This window comes from Ischnura elegans, chromosome 3 (genome assembly GCF_921293095.1).
Source record: "Ischnura elegans chromosome 3, ioIscEleg1.1, whole genome shotgun sequence".
NCBI lineage: Eukaryota > Metazoa > Arthropoda > Insecta > Odonata > Coenagrionidae > Ischnura > Ischnura elegans.
This window is the reverse complement of record NC_060248.1, coordinates 127,050,533-127,069,442: the sequence shown is the minus strand read 5'-3', so window position 1 is coordinate 127,069,442 and position 18,910 is coordinate 127,050,533. Positions and strand designations below refer to the sequence as shown.

Here is an 18,910-nt window from a genome sequence, read left to right as displayed (position 1 = left end):
GCAAGTAGTGCCACCACTGTCAAGTGGCAGATTTCGAGACTGAAAAAAGTTGAGTAACAAATTTGGAAGGTAAGAAAACAGTGCAATGTTGTTGTTGTTGTTGTGAAGTGAGTGTTGCAATATTTTATATCCCAATAATATTTTATTTATACTTATAAATGTAGTTGCAGAAGTATCATTGTAAATAGCTACCCGTCATAATATTTTAAATACAGTAAGTTGACAGATTTAGGGCGTCCAATCAAAGCAGAAAAATTCATGCATAATTCCAGCTTCTCCAGGGAAATTTTACAAATTCCCAGGTTAATCTTACGTGATTACTGCGATAGATACGAATTTTAAAACACCCAAAATCACTTAAATGATGTCATATCATCATCTACCATATTATAATCATGTATTTTCAAGAAAAATAAATACGTTAGTTAACACATTGAATACGTTAGGTAGTTAGACTGGAGATGGCTGTCACGTAAAGTCGATGGAATTGTCACACGCTTTCATCCGCTCTGGCTATCAAAGCGAAAGAATTTAATGACTAACTACTTGGTTTTTCACAACCACTGTCAAATTGAAATTTGTGAAAATAAAGAAGAGTTTGAATGTAAAAACTTAAAGTGAGTAAACCGAATTATAATGTAAACTTTTTCTTTCTGGAAAGCCCATGAAGATTGTACGAATATGATGGGGAAGAAAAATATCAAATAATATTGACGAGGATTTTTCATCCCTTAGCATAGGCGGATCTAAGGGGGGGGGTAACGGGGGCATGTGCCTCCCCCCCCACCCAGAGCCTTAAGAAATATGGAAGATTTTAATAAGGTCCCATTATAATTGCGTTCGTTTTGTATTACAAGGTATCCTTGTGCCCCACCAAAGCAAAATCCTGGATACGGCCTTGCTTGAGCCACCCCCCAGAAAGAAATCCTGGATCAGCCCCTGTCCCTTAGCCTTCAGGTCGTCAGTGGATTATAAAATTTATTTATGCAGGAGTGAAGAGTTAAGGGAGTTTTGCATTATTATCATAGCATTTTCACAAATTTCATAGCAACTTGCAGTAAACTGATTACAAGAATCAAATAAGTAATGGCGAGAAGGTGTTAGGATAAGGGTGTCTAGCTGAATGTGGATGGTAGAGGAGAGTTGGAGAAGATTGCGCGGTGGGGTTGATGAATTGGAGGGTGGCAATGGAACTGAAACAAGCAAGTGGAAGGGAAAGGGAGGGGTCAGAAGACGTAAACGTAGGCGGGAAGAAGTAATTGGTGGACGCGGAGGGACACAACAGAGTTACCAGGAAGAGGTATTTATTTAAAGCCATTTATATTTCAAAAGAGAGCTACGAAAGACCAAACTGAAGGTATCAGAGATTCCTCTCATGAGTTGACAAAATAATCATGTGCAATATTTCTTTGGTTTCACACATTCCCTTGCCTTACTTTTTTTGAGGTTATATCCTACGCACGAATAACTTGTTTTCTGTATTTTATAAACGTAATTATGAATTTTTTTACCACATCCACGATTAAAGCAACCTTTGCCTCTGCAGTTTATCAGAATTTTTTTCGACTCATCGTTGGTACACCCAAGGGAACATTTTTATCGTAGTCATCAGGAATTGGATTAAATAATCTAAAAGCATAGCTGCACAGAAATTGTTTATATTTTTTGCGATATAAGGCTTTAATGTACACGCTGACTCCAAGAGATAATATGATAAAATAACGAATTTTAGGGATACAATCATCTTCAAAAACATTTTAGATATAATTACCGTCAGAATGGCTCAAATAGATGGAAATATATTTTGATGCCAACAATTTTTAATATTGAAAGCGTTTAATCTTGTCAAAAGGTTAATTTTTACCTTGACAACACCAAATTTACCTACTTAATACGTTAATTTTCCTCCTGTTAATGTATTTTTGATAGTTTTATTGCTGATAATAGTTCAACGAAAAAGGGCTCTCGTTGTTTGTGAATCAAGTTATTAAAAAGTCTCTGAAATTTTAAGTAAGTATTTCTCACTTTTGATGGAATTATAAACTCACGTAAATCAGATTGATTATTTGAATATATTATCCATCTTTAATATATACTGCTTGGGGTGGATGAAGTGGAATTTATTACTATGTTTAATTATTCCTATTATAATACCAATTAAAAACGAAAGGCGGGGAAAATTGACAAGGTTAAGCATTTGACTGCACGCGCTCATATTGAGCAAGGTAGAGTATACGATAACGAGCTTCGAGGTAGACGAGTCATTTTATTTCTGGAGGTTTATGTTCGCTACGACACGAATTTTCCATGAGCGAAACGAATTTATCGAATGAATAACTGCATATTGATTTGGCGACTCGATTAATCAACAAAAATCTGGATGTTTTTTTATTGGGTCATATTTTTGTGAGATATCGAATTGGACCAAACAATGACATTAGCTTGATTTTAAGGAGAATTTTCAATTTTGCGGTGCAATTTCTGGTTTGTTAATTTTCCAAATTGGAGAGCTGTAGAAAAGAAAAATGATGTCAAGCTTTAATTGGAAAATTTCCCTTGGCATGTAAATTATACGGGTTTTTCAGAAATTGATAACCGAAATAATCTCTCTCCGTCATTTCAATATCTTTATGTCAGAAAATGATGTTCTAAAATGAATTTATTGTTTTGTAAGATATTAGGTGCATTGATGAAATGAGCTGTCTGGTATAAATTCTTCGAAATATAAATATCTAACTGAATGACGGATTGCTACCTTGAGCTCCTCCATCTCTGCAATGCGTTGCATCAGCCTTATCCTCGTTGCAGATTCGTTCCATTAGTCTGCACCTTCAGGAATGGCCGATTTATTGGAAACGGGACAGAATAAAATGTAAATGTCTTTAACTATGGTGTGATTTATTAAACATTTGCTTTGAATTTGTAGCCAACAAATAAACAACTCCATTCTCTACTTCCACACATTTGTTCCTCAGGCTAACAAACTTCTGCAATATTACAGAGGATCTATATGCAATTCTTAACATCTAGTACCGTGAGCCTCGATATAATTGCCATGGGAATTAAAGAATCTGGATAGCGTAGTGGTCTGCGCAGTGGCCCGGAAAGCTTAAGGTCCGAAGTTCGATTCCCGGTCCAGGGGAATTTTTCTCATGGTAATTCTTGTATATTATAGAAGATGTTTTATGAAGTGGGGGGTGAAGATGGACTAATGAAAGGGTCTCGCATTTAGATCTCGATCGAAGCCTTTGAACACCCGTAAATAGAAATCGGCGAATTGGGAGGCGCCCCAGACAATGGAACTTGCTCACCTATCCTGAGTGAAACTCGCCCGTCTCTAGCTTAGCCTGTGGTTATAGGGGTCGTTCAATAAGTATTTAGAAAAAGGTAGAAAAACAAAGTATTTTTGGTTAGTTTTTTATATTTTTTAACATTGACTCCCATAAATTTTTCTAAGCATTATTCCAAATTTTTAAAGCTGTCCAACATGTAGAATGTTGGAATCTCCTCATATGTCCAAACCAGCCTCAGAGTTGACCAAAACATTGCGTTTATTCTCTACTGTGAGCAAATTCGGCACCCGTCATGCCGAATCAAATACTACGAGCACAATTAAAGAATTTTTAAAAATCAACTTAGCTTTGATTTTTTTCGGTGTTAAATCTTTCAAAAATATTGGATGGAAAGAATAAAACTTTGTAAGGTTCACTTTAGTAAAATGTTTTATTCTTTTATTTCCAATATGGAGAGGTTTCACAGGGCCAAGCCTGAAGTCATGAGTTACACTTTCAAAACTAAGTGTTTGATGATCCCGCTAAACTTACCTTTATCCATTTTTACAAACATATGAAAGTTGTTTACTTCAATCGACAACAACAATGAAACTGTGGTGCGTACACAGCTTACTATTCAAGAGTGCTGCTTACTGGAAGAAATTAATTTTTAATGATAAGAGAGCATCAGAGCAATCTCTTGGAAGTTCTAGGGGCTTATTGAACGATCCCCTTGTGGCTCTAATCGTATCTATCCGTTGCAACGTTTGTGTTGAAGCAGTGAGTGAGAGAAGCTATAAAGTGACGTATTGCATTCGCTATTCAGTCGTTTAAAAAATGTGTTTCAGTATGCGTCGACGCTAGTCCTCTACGAGGACCTAAGCACCTCACTTATAAATGCTATACTTGAACAATGGAGGGAATCATCGAGGACTCTGAATAATGATTAACTTCTTAGCATCAAGACTTAAACGTCAGCGTGGCCCTACTCCGCCAGGAACAATCGAAGGGAGGAAGCAGTTATCACGCGGTTAAGGATGGGGTACTGCCAATCGGCTCAAGCCTTTCTCTTTACCGAAGAGAAGCAAGCTCCTCAATGTAATGTGTGTAGGTGCCCTTCAAGTATATAGCATATCCTTACAGTATGTGAGAAATACCGTGACGTGCGGAGACGATTTAATAGAGGGGGAGACTTTGAATCCCTTTTATGAGACCACCCTAATAATTTAAGCAATAGAATTTTGTTTCTCGATGAAATTCATATTTTCAATTAAATTTAAGCATACCTGCCAATTTTATTTAGTTAAAGTGTACTTATCCTTTATAATAGGGAAGTTTCCTTCATCAAAGAAAACGAAATGAATTGATTGCGATTCGTTACCCACCATTAGTGTATTCATAATATAAAAATTATTTGGTTTTTAGGAATCCCAGTTCAGACGAATGACAATGCTCAATTTTAACCGCATTTGGAAAAGGCCAGTTTGGCGCCCATTCGATTCCACTCCACGTGACGTCACAGGGACCTAGTTTCTATACGAGTAGATAGGATTTTTACATCGTCTGAGATTACCAATGCATACATGAAGCACAGAGCTCAGGGAAACATCTCTTAATAATCACCTATTAAAACTGGCTAAGGTCGGAAAGTTTCCTTCGTTTGATAGGGTATTAATAATCCTTATTTAGGCCAAGCGCTATCTGCTAGCAGGGCACTCTGCTACCTGCTAGCAGCCTGCATCTCAGCGGCGCACATATTCTCGCCCCAAGGTCACCTCACTTTGCAACAGCGGGAACCAGAATGACGTCAAACGGGCTTTTCCCAGCATTCATACTTAGCCGTCACGTTTTCGCGCGCTTGAAAATTTTCACTTTTCATTTAATCGCAAAAAATAGATATCTCCATTTTACAATCTAAAAGTGTGAAATTCGTACTCCAGGAGTAATAATCTTTCGATTTAGGCAATAAAAAATAATAGGAAACCACCCTATTATTAATATATTACTCCTATTTGATTTGAATTAAATTATTGAGTGGTGGTGCTAAATAACCTAGCTGTCGACGCACCCTAATCCTCTATTTTACCACTATTAGCTAAACTTCTTTTAGTATAAACTATTGTACTGCAATGCTCTTGGTCACGGAGATATTGCCGTTGCAGCTTAAGTCTTTGTCTTTCCGTTTCATCCGTCGGCATTTGAATCGCCCTCGACAGTAACAGTCTGCTTCAGAAATCCAATAATCGATCCGGAGTCCACACCCTATTAACCGCCGAAATAAATAATGAAAAATCGTTCATTCCGCTCGAGTCCCTGGGGCTAAAAATTCGAAAGAGAGAGAGAGGGAAACAAAAGAGGAGCGGCCCTCGCAGGGCCTTTCTGGACGAACAACTCCCACGGCGCGGGTGTGTGTGGCGCGCATAATACTATGCGGTGGTCCGTTTGGAACCGTTCGGTCGGCATTCGATCATTTGGTTTTTACGGCAGAGAGTGGGGAATTCCCAAATTGCTTCCTTCGCGGCATTCAACCCGACCCTCCCCCCACCCCCCCTAGTGAGCCCCCCCAAAACACCCCTCCCCCGACAGCATATAGCGTACTATTCCCACAGCCGTGTCGTGCACGCCAACAATCAATGCCGCGGGTAGTAAGGTCCAATCGATAAATCGATGAATGATATCCCCATCTGCCTTTTCCATCACTTTAACCTTTCGCTGACCGGCCTTCATTTGGGTGGGGAGGAGCGGAAGAGGGGGTCACCTGCAGGGCCACGCGACCTCCGACTCCCCCCGTCTGCCCTCCCTCGCCCTCTTAGACACCCTCCCCCCCGAATAACGACTCATAACGTCCCCGCCCCGAATCCTCATAATCCAGCACCCTTTTCCAAACAAACCCTTTCGTCCTCCCAATATTCGCATGCTCTGCGGGAATCAACTCGGTTCCGTATCTCTCCCAGGAATACAAACACACACTGAGAATCGCATCGCAAGTAAGAAACCACTTTGAAGTGGAGGCACCATTCCCTCTCTAACTGGCTTTATCCTTGATGTTGAAGTTGTTTCGGGTTTCCCACCGGGTGAGGTCCTCCACCTCTGCAGAAGTTTCGATGGCCTTGATGACGATGGTCGACACGACCATCTAAACGTCGGCAGAGATGAGGACCTCACTCGGTGGGAAACCCGAAATAACTTCAACATCGTCATACGCCGGGAAAATCTCAGGGTTTATCCTTGTCCATTACTTGCCACTGAAACCCAAGCTGGTTTTTGGTCAACAATCTGTATCTATTCTCTTCTATCTTCGGCAACTCGCCTCCAGCTTACTCCCAGATATCTCGAGCCCTTCCTTTCCTGTTTTCCATTCCCTCCGGAGTCTACATCTATATCTAAATACTATACCCGCTAAGTCGCGTCATTAGGTGCGTGGCGGGGGATGGGGCGTTAGGACACAAGGAGGTTGGCAAGTGAAGAAAATCGTCGGCCTCGGTGGCGGCGGGGTAACGTCCTCGTCTGCCAAACATGAAGTCGCGGGTTCGAGCCCCGCCTGGGTAGGTTTGCCTTGTCTAGGGCATGGTTGTTCGTGTACGTTTACTTGTTAAAAATTTTTGAATACCCCGATGTGAAATGGCCAATATGAGGTGTATTCGGTGATTTAAGAATAAATTTTAAAATAAAAAAAATGATCTAACGAAGAATTAAATTCACTCAATATTTGGGCGAAGAACTAATGCCCATTCCTATCCGTTCGGCAAAATATCTTTCTTCATTTATCGCTTCTGTCGTAACTGGAAACGTAAATGTGTTCTAATATGATGTTCTCCGTATCGCTCTGAAGGATATTTGCTCTCAATTTCTATTTCTTTTTCCTTATCTTGACCTCGTTTAGTACATGTTAAAACATTTCTTGGAGTATAGGTCAACAAACAAACAAGCAATGGCAATCTGTTACCCTTTTTTGATCAATTCTACCGTTCATACTGCCATCACTATTGATTACTTGTGTGATATAACCCTCGGTAATAGTTTTCGAGTGGTACCTGCGAAAATTCAGGGAATTCTTTATTTTCTTCGGTACCATATTTAAATCACGTCTTTATTTTTCTCAAGCAAATTAGATTGAATGATTGCCCGTTGCGAGAAAGGGTTCACAATGGGTGAGGAAGCCTTCAAGCAGAAGCATTTACATCACCGTGATATTTGGTGGATGAATATCAATCGATGCTTAGTTTTCGGTTCGTTTCAACTTCCTGCGACACGGGATACTCGTATGCGTTCTGATAGCAGGCGACGCTAATTTCCTCTCTTCGAAGGTACTGACCCGAAGCCGGCTGCTTAATAGCTACGTCGCGTCACCTCGTTCATCCGCCTTACGTCTCCTTCGTCCTTGACCAACATCTCACCCGACCGTAGGGATGCATGCCAGCTTACAAAAAAAGTATTACTGGATATCTTCTCGTTTAGCTATTGCATTGAATTATGGAGGCTGAAACAGATGTGCCTTAGTATCAATACTAATTTTTCTGATTGATTTAAAGTCATTTTCCTGTCATATTAAAACATGAGTAATGGTTCTGCCCGATGAACTATCAAGTTGATTGGAGTTTAACAATGGCAGTCTGTTACCCTTTTCTGATCAATTCTTCCCTTCATACTGCCATCGCTATTGACTACTTGTGTGATGTAACCCTGGGTAATAGTTTTTGAGGGATATCAGCGAAAATTCAGATAATTCTTTATTCTCTTCCGTACCATATTAAATCACATTTTTATTTGTCTCCACGTTATCAATATTTCATTTGAAATGATTCCAGAAGAAAATGTCTCGGTAAGTATTTTAAGTATATTAGAGAAATCTCTATAATAGGATATATATGAGCATTTTCTTAGGGAATAATAGAATTTAAAAATGAAAGTTATGAAAAGTCAGAAACGGGAAGTGTATGCTGAGAGAAAAGTAGATGAACATAAATGCTTTGAACTCGTAATTTTATGATAAGAAATGAGTACCTTAGAAATATACATAACAGTAATTTTATAAAAAGCATTTATTATTAAGGCAGACCAATTGAAAACTAAGCGGTATTTGGAGTAATCTCTATACTCTATATGCTCTCCCAAATAATTTTTCAATACAATGGTATGACTTCATAGCTATACCGAGAAAAAAAATCCAATTTTAAAAGAACGTAGTGCCGATAAAATCCTATCAAATTCATCCCTGAAATGACAAAAATAGAAAAACGCAGCTAATCATAAATCCGACGCTTCAAATCCGTGATTTAGTATTTTTTATTGGACAGATTTCGATGTGTCGGATTTCCTGCGTTCCGGTCGCCTCCAGTTTCCCGCATGAAGATAAACGTCCTAATACAAATTAGTGTCACCATGAATGCTCTATATTTGGTTACAATTGTAGGTTGAGTTGCCTTTTGAGATATTGACTGTGAATTTTTCTTTTCTTGCAGGATCGAGTTCCGCTGAAATTCATTTAATCGAAAAGGTGAGTAATTGCTTCCCGTGATTCATTCAAACTCAGTCTACATGAAATGCACGATTTCCCTTTGAAATGGATACGTCAATTAAAATGCTTATACATATACGCTAACGCTGATATGCCATAAAAAATATTCGGGGAAACAGATATGTTCAACTTCGCGAGCAAAAAATTAGGTTGACGAAACGAGCATTTCCACTTTCATCATGGCAACTAAAAAAACGACAATACCAATGTTCAAAAAAAAGGCAAAAATCCTTTCATTGAGGCGATCAAGAAATTAAAATGGCAATCCAATTGATTGATTATTTTTTCCTGAACGATTCCAACGAAATTAACGACACACATGGTTTATATTCTCCCGAGATGAATACCAATCAAAAAATTCAATCATTTTGCTGCATGTTTCGTGAAATACGATTACTGTAGAGTTAAAATCGGATATCATACCGTGATCTCCCGGACATTGATAGTGTGGTTTGCTGTGAGAGCTTCAAGGCTAATGCCGTAATCTATTTATTCCATTTCCTCCCCCTATTTCTGACGATAAGAGGAATGGTACAATCAAATTCGGCCAGTCGTTGATTTCGAGCTCGATTTAAATTATATTGCCATAAACCTCATCTTAAAAAGCTTGTTAATTAAAATCATATAAATTCAAAATGATATTCAACCAGCAAGTTCCCTATTTTTCCTTTTATTCTCCTCAGCATTATTTTAATGAGGTTTTTCGTTGCATGCGATATTAGGCTTCTGGTGAAATTCTGTTTGCATTTCGTGGCTACCGTCTTCTTCGGTATAGGAACAATGTAGCACTTCTGGAAGTCTTTTGCCATCTCTCTTGTTCTATATATGCGGACCTACTCATTTTCAACAGAATCTTTTTCATGTTTTTACCGCCATGTTTTTTTGTTAATTAGGTCTGAAGGAATCTCATTATTGCTCTCCTGTACCTAAGTCTTTAGTAGCTTTGTTGAATTCTTCACGTAGGATGTATTCTTCGAAGGATTTCTCTCCCGTCGTTATTTAGCTTGATGGCAACGGTAGGCAGCCATGAAAATGGGAGATGTATGTATTATTATTACAGATTCGATCGCAAACTGAAAGGACGAGTGAAGTTTCGCCCTCTATTTGTTGCTCTTGTACAAGCTTAAGTGACATTAGAACCCCGCTAAGCCTAATGAAAACGAAACTAAAACCATAAGAAATTCATGAGAGTTTAGACAGTGGAAATATTCAAGTAGGCTATTTACCAGATTGCTTTAAAGAAACGGATGAAAATAAATTGAATTAATATTTTTATAAATTTACAATAAGATAGAGTACAGAGGGAAAACGTTGAAATAAAATATTTGTCTGTCACAGAAAAGTAGGGCAACGAATTGATCGAAATTTCAATTTGAAAACCTACTATTATTGTTGATATAAAACAGTTACAATTTCAGACAAATGCATTATTTTTCCTAGCATTAGTATAACCTTGAAATTGCGTTGAGTTTATTGCTTATCCTTTTTACGAACAGAAATAATTGTTGCAGTTCTCTCTGGTGCCATCAATACCTATACTTTTTTATCGAATGATTTAATTTAAATGAAAAAAAATCGTTCAGAAATAATTAAAACTTAGAACTTTTCGTTCTTAAAATGCCTAAAAATATATTGTTATTATATTTTAGCATTTGCTAAGTGTCTTTACAACGGTAATACAATAAATATCTGCTTTGGTAATTATAAATGAGGAAGCCGAGACCTAATTCATGTCCTTCCCGCGATGCCTCTGCTTATATGGACTCCATTTCTTAGAAAGGGTATCAACGTACTTATACAATTTATCCGATTGTGTCGTCCTGGAAACTGATTTTGAGAAGAGAGATTTATTTATTATTGCATTCAAACAATCTCCTCCCTAATCTTTGGCTAGTGTGTTTCCTCTTGCTTCCCTTGCTAGCTTTCTCCTTTCATCTTAAACTGTGCATCATCTCTCAATTTTTTGCGAGTCCTTTTAAATCCGCTTTTGTACGTTTTTTTTCCTACGCAGAAAATCCCCTCCTTCACTTTCCTTTCCTCCAGCCAAAATGCTTGCTTGGTCTCACTTTGGACTTGGTCCGCCTTCTTCTCTCTGCTGGCCATCTCTTCGTCTTATCTCCGGGATATACAAGTCATCGCCCGCGTAGAGACGACGATTCCCGCCGCTGCTCCTAAAATACAGAGCCCTGATTAACGTCGTTTGTCATTTCTCTGAACGGATTTTTTTGCCCAGTGGGGTAGGCCTCCCTTTAAAAACTCGCTGAGGAATTCATTTCTCTAAATGGAGGAGGAGGAGGATGATTCTTTGAAATCATGATCCTCTCCATTTGTCAAATGATTTTCCTTAATGAGCACTATCTCATGATTGAAGAGAGTTGCAGGGGTTGGTTCGAGAGACGGATACGAGTACACTATGCGAGTGAGTAATATCCTGGAAAACGGTCTTTTCATCGCAATCCTATTACTCGAGACTTCTTCTTAAGTGTATAATCTGTAAATCTCTCTATAAGAACCTATTTAGCATAGAAATTTTTAGAGATTTATATATTCTTTACGCATTCATTGGACTTCCGGTAGAAATATCATCGTATATGCACCGTTGTAATGAGCCACGGATCTTTGAAATAGGTATTTAAGATTTTCCCAATAATTTCTTTGGAATTCTATGGTATAAATTTGCATTTCGGTTATTTTCAAGTTATTTCAAGAATCGAGGCAATTGATACGTACGTAAGCTTCCATCCTTTAATATTAATGATCTATGGACATTTAAATCAATTTTTACTTACGAATTGAAGAAAAATAACTACCGCACATTTTAATATCCTCCGTATTTGGCCTCCTGGAGGTTTATGTTGCTTTTGGAATTGTTTCACTTTCTTGATGTTCTTCTTATTGTTGAACGCAATTAGGAGTTGAATTTTATGTGTACTGTGCTGCGAGTAATCCATAAATTCTGAATTTCGGCTGATACATAATTTCGTAATGCTGATAATTATTGTAAAATAGGGAGCTGTATAGTATAAGAGGGAGCTGCTGTTGACCACCAACCTCTTCTTGTAAAAAGTATATCTTAGGTGTGTTAAAAAATTTTCGGCGCGGCCTAATTTTTTTAAACATGTTAGGCTGCATAGGCAAGCAGTATGTATCTGAGAAGTAACCTTGTGAGTAGCGTCCACCCAGAATTTCATTAATTCTGTTCGAGCAGTTATTCCGCCCATTAAGGAACGGTTTTATGGTGTCTATTTCAGATTAACCGGAAAATGATACTGCCGTAACCGTAACTTAAACATATTTGAAATTTAGAGTAATAAAAATTAGTTCAGGCTAACGGTTAGTTAATCAAGTGATCTCAAGGGAAAGACAAAGCTATCCTTGACTTTTATGCTCTGAAAAAAACTAGCCCTAAATGTTTTACCTTAGTGATGCCGTTGAGATTCTTTGCCGAGTAAGAAGGAAAGCTCCGATTCTGCTAGAAATGAAGGTCATTGTGCGTATAGCGGAGGCCAGAGGAGAGGTATTTCGTGTCCTGAGTCGGCCCATCCCAAGCAGCACTCGTCCAATGGGCTGAGTGTCTCCTCCACTTATCGCGTCATGCCTCCAGTCCGCGGCGGTCCAACCGCAAAAGCCATTAGGCATTAAGCCCCCTCCCCTTATCCCTCCACTCACCCCACGCCTCTTCGCCCAAACGAGCCTCTCCTCCTCCCGCTTTTTCAACCCTTTGCACTCTGACGATTTCTCCGTCCTTTTTATGCATCTTCTGCTCTTTCATCTTTCTCTTCCTTCTTTCTCTGAACTCACGCCTTTAGTGTTAGTATTGTTTGCTAATTTCTCCTTGATGCATATAACTTGTGGTAACGTATCTTGTACTGATTAATCGGTCTTTTTTAAGATAAAATATATTCTACTCAATACTTCTGGAAAATAATGAATGCATCCGCAATGTCTCACATTTCATTTTTTGCTTTTAGTGGAGGCATTTGTTCAGTGCAAGTACTTTCAATGTAGCTACGCATCAATAACTAAGGAGCAAAAATATGAAATGAAGAAAAAACACCCATTTAAATGGCGAATATATGCACTTATGATAATTTGTTTAATTATATAAACCAATAAGTTTAAGATGATTAGTGGGTCTTGCATAGCATAGCATTTTCTTCATGCATTCATTGGAAGCGAATTTAAGACCATATAAGGAGTATATGGGTTTGAACACGCACTGTGTGTATGCCTTCTCTCTTTAACTGAAAATTCAAGGTCATTCAATATTTCCATTCCTAATTAGGGTCACATTTTACTTTAAGCGATAAGATTACGTTGCTGGCTAAAAATCTGACCCCATCGGTAACTCACAGGATAAATAAAAAAATTTATTTTAGGAATTATTTTCGTATTTCCTCTGTCCAAAAACATACTGTTATGGTAGAACTACAACACTGCGATTAACCAATAAAAGCAGCGCCATAAATTCTTATTCCCTAATCCCTCGATCGCCTTTTGTTTCTATCGCTTCCTACCACATTACCTCCTCACTCTTAACCCCCTTCTCAGTCCTTAAATTGCCACCTCCAGCTGAACTAGTATATTCGTTCCTAAGGAACGATTCCTATAATGAAAATACGAGCGTAAATAAATCTGTCGAATGTATTTTAATAGTGGAATGGATAGTCACAATTTTTTCCCTTTTCGAGATCATTCTTCCATACAAATGAGGTTATTGTAAAACAAGTTACTGAGCAAACGTACTCAACTTCATGTTACCTACATCATTGGAAATAATTGAAGGGAATGACGATTTTTTCTGTTCAATAAACATGTGCCAGAAGTGTTTTCCTTTAATATTCATTTTGATGAACGAGACCAAATAAAATGAGCACGGAAAAAGAAAAGTCGTCCTATGAATTTTTTCTATAACTACTGCTCCTCATACTTATCCGAAATAAACTCATTGTTGGCACCAGAACATCTCTTCCTGCGCCCTCCGTCTTGCCGTTCCAGAAAAAAGAGAATCTCTCTCGTCCGAATCTTGTCATGCTCTTGAATATCCTCTTTTTTGGTAAACGTTAGCATAAAGCAATTATTTAGTAATAAATGCAGATTATTATTAAATTTGCTCAAACATATACCAAATTAATTTTTACAGGCATTTGAGACTAATTATTGGGTAAAAAAATGAAAAAAGCCAAAAGTTATTACAGCACTGAAATGCATAGTGTTTGATGCGTAAAAGGAACGAAAGTTTGAACGAGCAAATAACTTAATGAACGAGTCGAAAAAGAACAATTCTGGAAAAGGAGCTCACGGTTCGTCTACTCTCCAGCTCTATCATTCAAAATTAATTATGATGAACGAAACCAAATAAATGAGCCCAGTAGCGCAACGATAATCTTCTCTTTTTTCTATCCCTTCTATTCCTATTGCCAATTCAAAATAAAGTCATTGCTCGTGCTTAGCTTGGCAACTTCTCATATCTTTTCATATTTTTGCTTGTCCTCTTCTTTTGGTAAATTTTTGCGTAAAAATATAATAAAAATGTTAAGTAAGAAAATTTCTTGAATTTGCTCAAACAATTTCCCAAGTTTGGCAAATACCTGAGTCGAATTGTGGAGTAAAAAAACTAAAACCATCTGCCAAAATTTATTTTAATCACTAAAATGCGTAGTGTTTCATGCGCAACTTTTGAATGCGTAAACAATTTGGTAAACGAGTCGAAAAAGAAGATGCCTGGAAAAGGAACCCACGACTCGTCCATTCTCCTCCTCACCCACCTTCCTTCGGAATCCACGTACGTACCTGTCTTGGCCCCTTCCCTCAGCCCTACTCCTTGCCCGCCCATTACATAAAAAGGAGAATCTCCCTTGGACTATCCTTTCCTCTCCTTTGGCCGCTATCCTCGTGTGTGCACCCTCCCTATCTTCGCCCGCCCCTCCACCCTCCCATCACATTGATCCCCATTGCCCATCTACCTGGACCACTGCGCCCACATTAGAAAACCCTTTTCCTCTGGCATCCCCTGCCGCGCACCTTCCCTTCCGACCGCAGCTCCTTTCGCCTCAAAATAGGCACGCCTCCCTCACGTCTAATTTGCCACTACCCTTTTCAAACCCCCTCTTCCACTCCCCCCCCCAGTACTTTCCAAACTTTCACTTTCATTCCTGTCTCCCTCCCACCTATTATTGCTGTTTGGATTGCCGAACGTTTATTGCGAAACTGCGGAAACAATAGACGACGGAGTAGAATGGGAAGAAGAAGAGGAGGAGAAGGATAAAAAAAAGGAAACTTCAGAGGTAACCGCTCGACCGCACGATTCCGTTTAACGATGCGAACACGCGTTTTTCTTGGCCTTTTCACCTGGGGGAGGGAAGATCGCGGAACGAGTAATTTTCTAGCTTTTCGGAATTATGTTTATGGTCCACATGACCATTCTGCTCCTTAAATATCATTGAAATTATCACCCGACCCCATCGATACAAATCCCAGCTACGGCCACACAGTCGTTTCACGAGAAAATGTTCTAGATTTATGACAAGACAACATTTTTCATTATTTTATGGCTCGTGTCTTTGCTACTGTTACATTTGGTTTGGTACTACTTTGCGTACCTCTTTGCCTTAACATTAGTAATTTTCGCGTGTACATTTTGCGGACGGCTTTTAGTACTGCTTCGATTAAGTTTAATGAGTATATGAAGAAATGTAAACCCCTAAAGCCTAATTATATTGAGCACATCGGAAGAAAACACAGCTCACGCGCAGGGAATTACCTCGTGACCTAAGGTATATGTGCAATGCCATACTGTAGTTGGAATGTTGATAGTCCGATACCAAACTTTTTTGGTGTTATTTTAATATCTTTTCAATAATTGGGTGGAACTTATCCGTGGTAATTAGTTGATTTTATATTAATAGTTGAATGCGTGGCAGAAAATCAGGAAATCGTACGAATTCCAACTTTTGCCACGGATATGGCAATTTTGGTGTTTTCAACGAGTTTCGATGCATGGCGATCATATCTATCCTAATTACTTTGTGCGTTCTGTGCCTTGGTCCGTCAATTCCAGAACGATACCACGTATGTGAGAACGAAGTCGTGCTTTCCCTGAAAGTATTTCTACCATTTTTGTGTGACAGTGTAAGAATGCCTGATGTAATTCACTCAGCTTGCGTCTAAATCATGTCTCTCGCTTTTGCAAATGAATGTTTGAAGGAGTGTCGACGCAGTTCAAGAGTTTTAATTATGTCGAAGAAATTTTTATTTTAAATGGAATCGTTATTTAAAGGAGAATATTGGACTCGTTTGGCAGTAAATTATAACTCAAATCGAATAAATTTTAACGGCTATGGCACTTCTTTCTCATACGCTTCTGCCCTTTTTAACAGCATATTTCATTGATGAAAATCACGTTGCCGGGCTTATGAGAGACATTATCTGGACATTTATGTGTGGAGTGATACGATCTGAGGAAACGAGGATATAGCGGGCGGATCTAATCTTATCGCGGGTCTTTCATTTCGTCCATGTTTCCATTTGCTCGTCGTGTGGCGGAGCATTCTCTCCTCACGTCTCCCTGCGGTCCGGATGCGGGATTACTCCCTAGATTTAGTTGTAGGAACAGCGTCCCCCCCCAACCCCCGTGAACTCTTCCCTATCCCACTTTGGGTTCGCTTTACTTTCCCCATTACTTACTCCCTTTCCCTTGCCAGGGTGGCCACCCCACCGGTGACCACCCATTCGTCCCTTGCCTCTGGAACGGGCAAACACATCGAGGGATCCCTTATCTCCACTGCATCCTTCCCATCCACTACGTCCCTTGATGGATTCAAATGTCTTCCCAGTGCGCGATCCTTTGGGCCATAAAAAGGTGAGCAACGGCGCGCGTGGGGAGTATGGCGAGAATTGGTCAAGGAAAAGAGAAAAGTGGAGGGTGAATTAAAAACGTCGGTGGATATTTTTGGGCGTGCTAGTGAATTCAATTCGCGGGAGCTGAAAGAATGCTAAATTGCTTCAGAAATATCCTCGCCACTGCTAGATTTTGCTATCGTTTAAAAGCAAGGGAAAAATGTATTAGATAATGTGAATGTCTGGAATTACCATCATAAGAAATTTTATTTGACATATCGTTTTGGCCTTAATGTAGAGAGTACAGGATGATAAAATATATATAAGACCTCTGAAAAATTAAATGAGCGGATTAAAATAATTTTACTGATAATGGTGCGTTATTTATTTGGTGCTTAATATTTCACCGACTTCCTCATATGCTCACATGGCGCTTTAAAATTTTTGAGCGATTCACACGGTAAAATTTATTCATATACTTCTCCTAAAAACAAAAATCTGAATTCCTCATTTTTATAACCACATATTTTATGCTACAGAAGGGCTTTTTCAAAAAGTTATCGACCATTTTCCGCCCAATCACATAATCAATGCCACATAATTATTTTCCTAACAATGAATATCAAAATAAAAGTGAATAAATGTTCAAAATGCTTATAATGAAGAGCATTAAAAAAAGATAGTTGCTGCTGATTGTAAATTCAAAATAGAGACAAAATGTCGACCATATGCTATCGAGTAAAGGTCTCTCCCTTTGCGGACAATTTAATTTAATTTATTTATTTATCCTCAAACCACCGAATACAGCCCATATTGACCATTTTACATCGGCGTATTCAAGAACTTTAACAAGGAAACGTACACGAACAACCATGCCCGGGACAGGGGAAACCTACTCAGGCGGGACTCAAACCCGCGACCTCTTGTTTGGCAGGCGAGGACGTTACCCCACCGCCACCGAGGCCGGCAAAGTAACATTTGATAAATCATTACCCTTATAAGTCACTACGCTGTCTTTTAAATCGTAGCTGTATCGGTGATATTTCAATTCCAAGTTTCATTCATTTCAATATATTCTTTCCACTACTTACCGACGAATTTTCTTCTCACGGGATAATGTGATAAATAGTAATATTATTCTCGATGGATTTTTATTTCATTACGATGTTAATTTAAAATTCATGGAAACGGCAACTCAAATCTCTAAATCGAATCCATATTTCAACGTAGAGATTAAAAATTCAAATGAAAGAAGAGAAAAGTTTTATTTTACCCTCACGTGTGTAAACTACTCAGAACTTGTTATTATATCACCATGATCTGCTTTAATTGGATATTTTCTAGCTTTCTCTCGCTTGCTGAATTTTATCATTAAAGCTGCATTACCAAGAGTCAACAATGTCCACCAAACGGAATTGCATCTCAAATCAGTCATGTAAATCACTCTACGAGTCAATATAATGACAACAATTCCTACCTCTCATTTTTATATGGTCTTCATACCTATGACGGCATGTGTCGTCCATGCCTTTACATTCAGGACCTAGATAAGACCTAGGATTTCAGCTGCTCCACTCCCTCTTACCCCTAAGGCCGTAGTTTTCTCCATCGCCTCGTATCCAGTGAACATAAATTCGTGATTTCTGCTGAACGGTCACTTGCTCACTCGGGGCTTTTCACGGTCGTCATAAAGTGTGCGACTCGATGAATCGATTCTCAACACATTTTATCGATCCGCCCGAAATATCGCCATCCCTGCACTTTTTTCGAGAGAGTAGGATTTAGTGAAGTTGTCAGACGCTTAAGTTCATCCACGTGTGCTCTATGGCAGCGGGAAAAATGGCCTGTGAGAGACTAGATGGGAATGGACCTCGTCGGTGAAGGAGAAAGGCGGAAGAGTGAAGAGGGCTGCATCGCACAGGGGAAACAGAAATAAAAACAGCCAACGCGAGCGACCTTCTTCCTTCCTTCAAACTCATCCAAACGTTGCATAGATTAAGCGGTTTTAAGGAAGGATAGATATATTCAATTTAGAATATTACCGTATTTATCGTAAGTGCAAAACACTCTTTTAATTTACCTCCCATTCGTCTAAATTGACATCTACGAGGTACCGCGCAAGTCACCACCAGGATGTGTACACGGGGTGATTCCACATCAGGCGTGCAGCAATAATCTTATTCTTAATCAGAAATGCGCTTTCCGGAAATATGCCAAGCACCAGGACATAGACGCGGGGTCCGACTGGAAACTAGGAGAGTGCTAAGGACACGAACATGCT

General features: G+C 39.0%; 1 protein-coding gene across 1 annotated transcript in view; it reads left to right on the top strand.

Annotated features, from left to right (window-relative positions):
• Window positions 1-18,910, top strand: part of LOC124156550 — a 1,117,512-nt gene that overhangs the window by 493,391 nt on the left and 605,211 nt on the right. The window contains exon 6 of the mRNA XM_046531158.1: window positions 8,735-8,769. The gene's annotated coding sequence lies outside the window, so the exon portion shown is untranslated. The remainder of the gene's footprint in view (window positions 1-8,734; window positions 8,770-18,910) is intronic.